An 11,211-nucleotide genomic window follows, 5' to 3' on the forward strand; every position below is an offset into this window, starting at 1 on the left:
TAGACCAGGATGGTCCTTCCCAGGGATGCTTCAAGGACTCAGAAGAGTTGCAGAAGCTCTGAAGAGTTCTAGAAGGTGTCAGAGGTCCTGACAGACACATACTCCTTCAGCAGAGGGCTGAAGGTCTCATGAGAGTGCCTCCTCATCATTTGCCCACTCGCTGCCCCTCCCCCACTGTATGCCAACCCCGGGGGGTTTGTAAGCAGTAAACCAGGTTGAGGGACCAACCACAGGTCAAGAAAAGATACAGGTGTGGAACCTGGTAAGTTGAGTAAGGGACCTCAAGGGGGTTTTATAATTGCTGATCCACTCTGCAACAGTGATACCCACTTCTTATTGATAGAGCTTTTCATCCCTTCTGGAGCACTATGGGTACAAGTGCCTATAAACAGGGTGAGTGTTCAGTATAGTAGACGTGTTTCTTAGATAGTAGCACAAGTCCTAAAAGTCACCAGAGATATCTCTCTCACATGGATACAGATGTACATTGAAGAACATTTTTCCTACATTACTGATTTCCTCATATCGACATTCTAGTTAGATGTCCCATGGCAGGAATTTTTCTGCAAGCCCTGTGAATGGACAGAAATACAGATTTGCCTTGGATTTCAGCTCAGGAGACTGCACTGCTTACCCAGACCCAGTGGTCCTGATGCAAAGAATATTCCGCTTTTGTTCCAGTGGAACCAGTATCCTCCTTTCATCCTTGTCCCGACACACCATGAACTAGGTGTTACAGAAAGCAGATGGACTGGCTGCCCCATGGTAGAGCTACTAAGAGAAACTCTAAGCCACACTTTGGTAAATGGAAGCCTCCAGCACATGTCCTTTGGAAGCATCTGGAAAGATCTTAGTCACTGTTTTAGCTGTGTCCAAGCTATGACTTTACCTGATTCCTCAACTTCTCTCAAGCTGAGCCCAGGCTTGTGGCCACACCCCACCTCTGTAGTCTGCACCAACCTCTGACCCATGCCATCTCACCATTCCTAGGGCACTCTCAGCCTTTGTTCCTGATTTTCCACACCCAACCAAGCCTCCCTCTAGCCCACCCTAGCTGACTGTTCAGGCTGAACACATATCTGCTAGCCCACCACAGGCCCATGCCCATCCTATCCTAAGCCATCACGCTGGCTCTGGGCCGCTGACATCTGTTGCACAATTGGGCACCACGGGGAACACATGACTGGCATCCACAAAGACAAAGATGGAAAATATGAGCCATCCATTTGGCAATAATGTTGGCATCCTCCTCCCTTCATGCTGCCAAGCCCTGACCAGAAAGATCTTGGCCTGCTTACTGCCCAATGCAGTCAGTCCAGACTCAGGGTGGCTCAGGTCATGGCGGGTAGAGCCAGCTTTAATGAGATTTATACATGAAGAAAAAGGACAGAGAAAGGGATCCAGACTCCATATCAGCTTGTGCCCACCACACCCAAGCTAGGGGGAAAGCCAGAAAACCCTCATGAACTTAAACAGGGAAGTTGTTTTTTTTTAACTTAAACATTGATCAAAAATAAACATTATATTCTGCCTTTCCTTTTATTTTGATTTGGTTTTCACGGGAAAAACTGAATGTGTTTTCTGTACATGTAAAGCATATACACTCTTTTTCCCAGAAATAAGAACAGCAGGAAAATAGGTGAAGAATATCAAGCAACTGGAGTAGGGTGTATGTTATAATGTGGGGAACAGCTGTGTCATTGCTGCCCACAAAGTAGTATTTCTGTGGCCTAAACAATTTCAAATCCATTTAAAGAAGCCAGAAAGAAAATTATGCACTTGTGTATACATTTGTCTCATATTATCTTCCCCCCAAATCTCTCAAGTTAAATATTATTTCTCCCACTTTTCATGTGAAGAAACTGAGGCAGCATCAGGCTAAAGGATTTCCCAAGGGCACAAAACTAACGAGTAATTGAGTTAGGAGTTGATCCCAGTGCACCAGACACCAAAGATTGCAACTGTCAAGGATTGTCATTAACTGAGACAACTGTCTTCTCCCCGAAGTAGACCAAAAGAAGTTTACCAACATTCCAAGACGATGTCATCAGGCAGAGCATGGTCAAGTTACCGTCGAAGGAGTCCTTCCAGTCCATTTCCCAAAACTGAGAGTTGAAAGGTGACTTTTGTAATTGGTTCACTTTTAATAGATTATTTATTTTAAGCTGCCTGGCCTGATGAGGCAACAAGCAGGGGAATGAGCTTGGTTTGAAGATAGATTTCTGATCTTCTGGGAAGTGTTTCCATTTTAATAAGCCTCAGTTCCCCAAGGCAATTCCTAAAGACGTCCAGTCACGACTCACTGGGCTGCCAGATCCCTGTAATCACACACATGCGTGCGCGCGCGCGCACACACACACACACACACACACACACACACACACACACACACATACACACAGAGGAAGAGATGATTTTGTAGTCGTGGATGCTGCTGACAGGCAGCAGGAGAGACTATTGAGAGGAAAACTTCCTCTTTTAACCTGGGCCCAGTGGTTGGAGGCCCATGAATTAACTGACAACAGACAGATCAAGAAGAAAAAAGACAAGGTTTACTTATGCCTACAGGCAGGAATGCTCAGTAATGAATAAATTACTCATTAGACAAAGATAAAAAAAATATACCAAACTTATCAAAGGGTGGGGGACGGTTAGGGAAGGAAACGAATGTTCTACTGGACTTTTTGATGCTAACGGGCAGTCCACCTCCATGGCAGCTAGATTTGTAGGAAGCTTCCTTAGAAGAGGGTTAACAGCAGCTGTATTTTCTGGAGGCTCTAAATTAATCTGATAAGGGAATATCAGATCAGATTTCTTTATGACTCTTGTTTAGCTCAAACGTTTTCATTCTAAAAATTATCTTTATATCAAGTCTGGGGGTCCAAGTGGGTCCCCACATTTCATCCCATTGAAACTGTTCTAGAAGTTTCACACACACACACACACACACCAGGTTTATTGCTGTGAGGAGAGATTCAGATTAGAAATTATGAGGTAAGAGATCTGCAAAGGGAAAGAAAAACAAAGATTAAAAGCTGGAGCAGCATGGACCCACTTTCTGAGTCCAGAAGGCAGCCAGTCCAGTAGCGAAAATTCTGAATGTTGAGTTTGAAGCCTCTTTAGCGAAGATGGTAGTGGTAACATCACAACAGTGGTTATTTGCTGGAGCAGAGCATGGAAGATGCAGGTGTTCCAGTGAACTCTCTGGGTGCCCCACACTTGAAGTTATATCAAGTTGTCCGGCTTTAGCACCCAGGGCCTTAGGAAAAAAATTTTAGTTCTCAGTGATGGATGCCAAGTCAGGAGAGTGGGAAAAACTTTAAAATGTTAATTGCTGACAAAATGTGCAAGATGGCAGAATCCAGTTGACAAGGAGTTGAAAAATAGCTCAAAGACAATGGACAGAACTAGAATTTGATAATCCACAAGGGTGTATTATAGTTTTCCATTGAAACATAAAATTTCTCTCTATAATCACCTTCATTTTCATTAAACATACACAAAAGAAGATCACTCTTGCTCACAAAATAAGTCTAGTCTCATTAAATTCGGCATGATCATTTACATAAATGTAGCAAGAATGGTAATTGACCACATTGGTCTTTTAAAGTTTGCTTTGCTGGAACTTTTATAAAGAATCTCAGATTGGATTTTTAAAAGCCTTTTGCAGCTAGGAAACAGAGCCAAGAACTTGTCGTCAGACTTCATCTGCAGTATCTATAGATTTGGGTCAAGTCCCCTCCACTCACGGTCCCCCAAATAATCTAAAGTTCCTGGGCCTGGCAGGAGGTGATATTCGTTACTCATCCGTAAGGCTGGGAACCCTGTAAACTAGGTACCAGGCCAGTTCTACCAAGAGGGCTTTGTAAGCACTTACTCCATAAAATCAACCTCAGTTCGTTAAAACTGTCCGATCATGTTGGATTCTGTACACATCATTCTTCAAATATGACATTTCAGTTAAAGCCTTGGTAATATGACTAATTTCCCCAACTATATCCTGTTACAAGGAGAACAGATTGATTCTTACTGAACTTATGCAAAAAACTATATTGCCATGAAAATAAGAATATTCCATATGAGTTTCTGAATTCTGGAGGGATTAGGTACAGAGAAAAAGACAAATGTTTCCTTTTTGTTTACAAGATATAATCTACTAAATTGTTGTGAATGATAGATAGCTTAAGAGAAAAGACAAAGAAGTTCCTTATACTCTCAAAATGGAGTATTATTAATAAACAACCAACAACATTCCAAACAAACATACACACATACAAAAGTTATAATCATTCTTCATCTGTCCATTCTGTCCTATGTAATTAATCCTTGTTCTGCTTCATCTTGGGTTAGCAGTTTTATGAACTCCTCCCACTAGAGTTTTGGAAATCCTTACTTGGTCCAGTGGTGTGATCTCAACATCACTGATGCATTCCCATCAGAAGCCTGTACTCAGATTACCAGTCCTTCCCACAGGTCTCTGAGACACCCCTTTTGTGGGAGATGAAGGATGCTGGCTTGTGGCTGATTGCAGGACCTTTTAGGAAAGCATCAGAATAAAACAGTATCTGTGAAATGACCAAAGACTTAAAATGGTAGTAGTTGAAGATTTGATGAGAGTTAATTAAAAAAATTAAACATTTTAAGATAAAAATAACTGGAATTATGACTACTAACATTATATCAGGACATATCTTGGACCTTAAGGGTACTGACAAATTTGTACGAACTTCATCCACTTTCTGAAATACATTTACCCATACAAATATAACACAGGGAAGGTTAAGTGTCTCTTCTTATTTGATAATGTTTCCCTTTTCCAATGCCCTGATTGAAAGTATCTGCAAGCATCTTGAGATAAATAGGAAAGGCTTTGGGATTGGTAAGATATATGGGTGGGCTTTGGGGTATTCTTGGAGGCATATTACTGTTTTTGTAAAGACTTGATTAGTAAGGAAAGGGCAATATTTTTAATTCTTTAAAGAATTCAAAGTCTATTTTGTGCTGCTATAACAGAATATCTGAAACTGGTTGATTTATAATAAACAGAAATTTATCGGCTCACAGTTCTGAAGACTAGGAAGTCTAGCATCGAGCTGCAGGCATCTGGCAAGGGCCTTCTTGCTGCATTATCCCATGGCTGAGGGTGGAAGGTAGAAGGGCCACAGAGGGTGAGACAGAGAGGACAAGAGGGAACCGAACTTGCCCTTTCCTAAGAGCACCAATCCTACCCATGAGGGTGGAGTCCTTATACCCTAATCACCTCTTAGTACTGTTACAGTGGCAATTAAATTTCAACATGAGTTTTGGAGGGAATGAACATTCAGATCAAAGCAGGCAGCCTCAATAATGACATCAAGAAGCTGGCCTGCTTATCCAACTACATCATTTTAATTTGCTACTTTATATCAAAGAGAAGATTTTCAACAAAGGTAGAAACCAAGAGATTTCTATATTCTGGGGCTTCTGGATTTAGAACCATATGCCTTTGGAATGTTTTTGTAAATCACTGGACAAAGGATTTAAGATGTATTCCTTTCCTGTGAGTGCATTGTTCCACTTTAGCCCAATTAATTTTCAGAGGGAAGGCTTCTTTGATAGTTCCTATCAGGCCCTGAAAATCAGCCTCCAACTGGTCCATTTGCAGGAGGAAGGTGATGAGGGGAGAGTTTATGGTGGGTGTGGATTTTAATTCTTGTTTTAAATCTGGTTTCTTTTCACTAAGAGAGTCTTTTAGGCTAGTTATGATACTTTCTTTTAATGTCTTTCTTTGATTTTCATCCTCCCATATTGGTAACAGGGCATTTGTTTAGGGGAAGAGCCCTGTGAAAATACTTTCAAATATAAAAGTGTTCCAAATCAAGGGATCCGTAGTCTGGCTATTAATGATTTAGCATCTTGAAAGGTATACCTGTTTTAAAATGTGACTGGAAACTAATATGCCTTTTTATGGCTTAACCATGAACATAAGAGACATCCCCCCAAGGGGCACAAAACATGCAGATCCCATGATCCAAGGTCATTCCCAAAGATAGCGAAAGAGAAAGAAAGCAAAGGCCACCATTGCTACAGGCAGTAAGAATGGTGTTTATTAAAATTTCTATCTCTAGTCTCCCACAAAAGTGATATATTTCCAATCATAGATCCACTAATCCTGGACAGGCAGTACTGAGATGGGACTTCCTACCACTAGCAAGGCAGCAAGAAGGAGATAATAAAGGTTCTTATGGGTTGAGACCCATTATTTAGACTTAGAAGACAAACCCTCTGAGAGTTGGCAAAAGCCTGTATGATGCCAGCTGCCAATGGGGTGCCAGGATGCCCACAATTCCACCCAACCTACTAAAAATTCTGAGCCCCCAACTTGACAGTTGGCTGCTTCTGAGCACAGACCAGACAATCTGTGTCCCCCAGCATGTGGAAAGCCAGAGAGTGAACACTTTTCACTGGATCTAAGCCAGGCTCTCAGGACACAACAGCTATCCCTGGGAAGGAAAAGATCTATAACAAGAGTACTCAAACCAAGGCCCAATACATAAAGAATACATTTCTATAGTGTTTTCTCCTGCTAATCTAAACCTTGGGGAAAAAAGACAAAGAGAGACTCTTACCACTCTCATTCGACTGAACTCTGAGCAGAGATGCGGGAATCTGGCTGGTAAGAAATTTGTCTTTGTCGGCATGGTCAGAGACGCTGAGATCTCAGCTGCAGTTTCTGGAGCAGCACGGGGTCCCAATCATCCCCTCCTTGTCACCAAAGCTTTTCTTAGGACAACTTTTCCTCTTCCAACCTGGGTCTAGTGGTCAGGGGCCCATGAATTAACTGAGAACAGATTAACAGAAGAAAAACCGCATGTATTTACATATACATGCAGGAGTTCTCAGGAATGAATAACTCACTCAATAGCGTGAGACGAAAAGGTTTATATACCAAACTTAACAAAGCGGAAAGGGGTTTAGAGCTTCAGTAAGAAGGTATTGAAGGTTCTATAGAGCTTTTGTTACTAATGGGAATGGGCATTCTGTCTCCCTGGTGGCTGAATTCCAGGAAACTCTCTCACGTGGGGAAAAATGGCAGCTGTATTTTCTGGAAGCTCTGCTTAAGTCAGGTAAGTGAAGTTCAGGTAAGATTTCTTCCGTATCTTCTTTAGCTCAAATGTTTTTACTTTAAGAAGACCCAAGACATGTATCATCACAAAAACTTTCAAAAAGGCAAATCTCCTGGTTCCTTCCTGGGGCAGGTTTTGAGATAGGCAGTATTTCTATAACATGCTTGAGAGCTTCAGGAAGGTTCAGTGAAGCTCCTCACTTCCCAATACAAACGCACTGTGGGGTCACGGATTAGGTCCCTGCACAGGCTGACATCACCCTGGACCTCATTCCAGCAACGTAAGCCGTGACTTCTGTGCCCAGCGTGAGGACTGGTGTTTCACTTCAAGTCCCCAAGATCCAAAGCCTCTTCCTTACCTTCAGGAAATCATCGCACAATATGTCAAGAGCTAAGTAATATTAGGTTTCATTTTTCTTTTTGCTTTTGCCTTTTATTCATCACAAACAGGAAAAAAGTGTACTGTTTATATTTTGGAATCACAAATTGATCTTGTAACCCAAAATGCTGATTTCCAAGGAAATTTTGTTATCAGTGGAAATATCTAGAAGAAAAGGTAAAAATAAAAGTGCTAATTTCAAGAGACAGTATTATATATTCTCTATCACGTTATAAATAATCTGAATTACTGATGTTTGTCTGCAAAGAAAACATGCTGCCTGTTCAATAAAGTCATGTCATCTTCACAGCTTCAGGAACTCTGCCTTTGTTAAGGTAGCTAAGAGTGTCTAAAAAAAGCTGTGGTCTCCATTCCATCACTTCAAACAGCTCATACACAATACAAAGTGTAGAAATTAAAGATAACTGAGCCACCAGGTGATCTTTTCTTTGAAGATAGAAAAGCATAAAAAGAAAGGCAGGTAAATGTCTTCAATCCAGACTCTCAGGATAAAATTTCTTAAGAATGAGCATCATGGATTTGGGGCTTACCAACCTACAAGGACACTGGAAACCAAGGACAACAGAGAACACAGATATAGCCAGATGGTTCAGAGTTTGGGAGCACTAATTGAGACATTGCTCATTAGCGGTTCAAATGCTGGTTCCCCCAAAGTGTTATCAAAATAACCTGTTGATATCGGATAGGTCTTTGTTGGGGAGGAGGCTGTCCTGGTGCATTGCAGGGTGTTTAGCAGCATTCCTGACTTCCACCCACTACATGCCAGCAGCTCTCCCCATCATGACAATCAGAAATGTCTCCAGATATTGCCAAATGTCCTCCGGGAGGCGAAATAATCCCCAACTGAGAATCAATGCCTCACAGGTAGTGGAGAACACTACTTTGCAAGAGTCTTAGGAGACTCTCAGAAGGGGGGAGGCAAAGTTGGGAATATTTTCGAGATTTTGAAGTCTGGTTTTCTTCATTGCGTATCTTTTTGTGTGGGAGCCAGATAGGTCTGGTTAGGATTGGGTGCAGATGATAATTTAATAGTTTAGGATTGGAGGACACAGCAAGATAAAGATTTTGAGTTCAGAACTCTGAAATGCTCAAATTTTAAAATTTTCCTTTGATGCTTTGATGAGTTGATGGTTCTTTGGGGGAGTTCCTGGAATAAACAATAAAGTTATTGTTATCTTATCACTGTTACCTTCCTCAGGAAGAGTTTTCTGGAAGAGTAAAATGATGCTGATGAAGACCCTGAAATAGTAAAATCTTGTTATATAGACTATGTGGCTATAAATGATTTTGGATCTCAGTGGAGTCCTTAAATTCCTTGGTTTTTTTGCCCCTGCCATTTTCATCTGCTGTGGACCTTACTGCATTCAGAAAAGCCAGTAAGGTCCTAAAGAGACCAAAGAGGCAGCAGGAAGGAGCAGGTGCTCAGGTATCCCCACAGCAGCCCCATTTAGGCTTCACTATGCCATTAACTCCTGTCTGGCCTGGGCCAGCAACACGCTTGCTCCAAATCTCAGTTTTTCCACTCATATATCGAGGTTAATAATAGTGTCTCTCTCATCAGGCTGTGGTAGAGTTCGAATGAAATAATACACACCTAGTGCCCTAGACATAATATGCTTACAGTGGGTGTAAATCAACTGTGCAAAACTATGAAAAAAAAGTCACTGCATCGGTGCCCATATGCTTAGACCAACATGTTTCTGGGGACTCCCGTCAGTCTCCTTTCTATAAACTCTAATAAAATACTGAGTTTTAAAGGAAGCAGAAATCCGCTCTCTGCAGCCTAGACATGTTGTGGAGGGAGAGGTGACTAACTCTCGTAAGTCCCTCCACCCATATTCTTACTTGAGCATGCTCTTGGATTTCCACCAAAATGTGGGGTGACTCGGGCTGTAGGTTAGTAATGCCACAGCTGATGAAAGGAGAGGAGCAATAAGAGCACCGTGGTACTTAGCTTGGTGTAGGTTAAAAACTGCTTTTCTGAAGCCCATCCACTGAAATGTTTAATCTGTTTTCCATGGGCCGTTTTAAAGACAATGTCTTGCTTTAATAGCCATGACCTGGAATTCATTCCACTGTGGAATTCTACAGGTTACTCTCTTAATTCTGAAAACGGGCCATATTCTTCAAATGGGAGACTCACTTATACTGTGCCAGGCACTGATCTAGACACTTTGTATAAATATTCTCCTTTAATCATCACTCTGTGAGATAAAGACTGTGATGAGAAATCTGATACTCAGGGAGTCAAAGGAATTCAGTGACACACAGACGCAGCTGATACAGGAATGGAGGCAGAAGTTAAGCCTTTGTCTAGTGGCTCTGAGGTTGATTATTCCTCTACCATAGCATGTTGCCACCTACACGTCTGTTTCTCACAACACCAACAAACAGAAAAACCCAAAGATAAAACACATCAATCACATTCTAGTCATGGTTTTACAGAACCTGGGTCCATGTGGGCTGTTTGAACAGATGGACTGTTTTGTGGCATGTTGGCAAGGAAGGGAGAATCTTGTAGTGATAGATCTAATCTGACCATAGGATGACGGAAATAACCAGACACCAACTTCAGGAAACCACATTGCCAGTCCAGTGGTTTGCCTAATCTTAACGAATGAATGAAGTAGATCCAATCCATTGGTTGACACTTAACTGCTATTGATGGGGCTGGGAGTAAAAGAATAAGCCCACCCCCCACACTTGCCATCCTCTTCCCCAATGCAATTTGAGGGCTATGTAAATTTGGCAAAGAAATGTTTAGACAGCAAAGGCTATGAGCAAAATGGTACCAGGCCAGGGGAATTTCACAGAATAACACTGTGGATAGGAATGACATTGGAATTAAATGTCTTCTAGAAAGGTATCTTAAAGAGTAGGTTTTCTGGGATGGTCTTCTTTTTGATGGTGATAGGGATATTATTATTTTCAAGCAGGGTGATTCATTAAATAAACAACTAAATGCAATTAATTCAATTTTTTAGACCTTTGTAAGTTTGTTTCGTTCTCTTTGTTTTAAACATGAATAAGAATTCTTTATTCTGTCTCAGTTCTCTGCAGTGTTACCTGTGTGATTCTGATCAAGCCACCTGATCTCTGTGGGCCTCAGTTTCCTCCTCTGTAAGAAAGAGGGACTTGGCATCTGATCCTTAAGGTCCTTTCCTGCTCTTGAGTCAAACTGATTCAGAGATGTTATTAACGGACTAGTGCCCTCTACAGGCAACTTCCTCCACGGTGTGAGAATCCATAAAGGGGATGTTAGCAAAATTCTCTTGGTATATTTAATGTTGTGACATAGTGGCCAACATGATATTTTGTTATTTAATGAACCATGGTTGTGAAGCAATTAAAATTTTAGATTTTATCTAGACCTCATTTCACAGATAAGGCATATGAGGACCACCCGGGCTGCGAACTTTTCCAGTTCCTTTGGGGTAAGCCTGGAGCTTCAGTACAAGTCTCTTGGTCTTCATCTTAACAGTAGTGAGCCCTTTCCAGTCTTTTACAGTTGTCTTCAAAACACTCTTCCTTATTCCCAGATAGCATTGGAACTCAGCATTTTTAAAATTTTCTGTGTACTCACTATCCTTAGCAGTTGATGAACTGTGGATTTTTCCATTAGGGGGGGAAACGGTTGCTTTGACGTTGCCTGGTAATTGTGTGAGCGCCTTCTTGTAACCTTTTCTGCTACCAATGGGGAGGTCCT

This window comes from Lemur catta, chromosome 12 (assembly GCF_020740605.2).
Source record: "Lemur catta isolate mLemCat1 chromosome 12, mLemCat1.pri, whole genome shotgun sequence".
NCBI classification, from domain to species: domain Eukaryota; kingdom Metazoa; phylum Chordata; class Mammalia; order Primates; family Lemuridae; genus Lemur; species Lemur catta.